This window comes from Papilio polytes, unplaced genomic scaffold (genome assembly GCF_000836215.1).
Source record: "Papilio polytes unplaced genomic scaffold, Ppol_1.0 DF824024.1, whole genome shotgun sequence".
Lineage (NCBI taxonomy): Eukaryota > Metazoa > Arthropoda > Insecta > Lepidoptera > Papilionidae > Papilio > Papilio polytes.
In genome coordinates, this window is record NW_013525180.1 from 3,954,213 (window position 1) to 3,955,469 (window position 1,257).

Here is a 1,257-nt window from a genome sequence, read left to right on the forward strand (position 1 = left end):
GACCGCCGCCGTTCGCAGCTGGCGTCCGACTGCGCTCGCCACCCGCCCACCGCACACTCCGCGCCCCACATCCTCACCCGCCCGCCACCCACCTATCCCTGCTTAACCCTAAGCCCGAATCTTCGCCTCCTTCGCCCCCAATATGTTACTTGTAGGAGTCAGTATTAACTTCACTGAAATTCTTGCAAGTATCCGCTTTATCAAACTAACACGATACGATTTGTGCTATAGTAACTAAAATAACTTGCAGTACTCGATAGCCGGCAGCCGGCAGCCGGCGCGGCGCTCCCGCCACTGCCACTGATGTTGTCATCCATTTAACAGTATTTATTTTTAAAGTAACCAATTAAAAAATCATCATCAAATTTAATTCCTTCAACCTCGACTTTTCTTCTACCTACCTAAGAGTAATTTTATTTGTCAGTAGCCGGTTTATTTCTACGAATTTTGAAAGAAAAAATTAAAATCTGCCCCCATTTCGGATGATACCATACAACGAAAGCGCCGTAGAATACAACAACTAAAATTATAAGTACATGCAACCTAAACGTTTTATGTGCTTTAAATAAAAATGTTCTTTTTGTTTTATTTAATAAAGTTTAAAAAAACTGTTGTAAAATAAAAAAAATAGCAGGACTAAAAAAAGTTTTAAACGATACATATCGAGGTCCTCCAACCTCACAATGCTTAAAGCCTGATTAAAACTTCAAGTCAGTTCAGTACAGTACCCAGTTGGGAGTTAGAGAAGTCGCACACCTTTGATTAAACTATCGCATGTGCACTGTTATGTGATTGTTTTGCAGCCAATTCAACTGTTTAGTTTCACAACTGAAAATCGAGTAGTGTGCGCACCTCCATGGAAGCTCATAGGAATCAAAGCGAGACTAAACAGTTGTGCGTTAGTTTATATTAGTTGCTTTTGTCTCTACTGAGGGTCGACACAGTAAGTGCTGCTTTTCCATACATTTCTATCAGCCGTTGTAAGGACTTGAATATTGATACCGAAAAAAGACGATCAGTAATCGGTCAACAGTCGAAACGTTGAAAAGTAATCAAAGGTTAAGGTTATTTCTACTATGTCGTTTTTGTGTTATTATAACTGAATTCGATTCACATTTATTTGGAGTCCGTGTTGATTTATTCCCTTTATACAATGTGTTCAAACATGTGCAGCAGTGCTGCTAATTCGATGGAAATTGCCGTGTTCTATGACTTGCAGGTCAACAAATTGCAAAAACTATGACCCCCATGAAACCC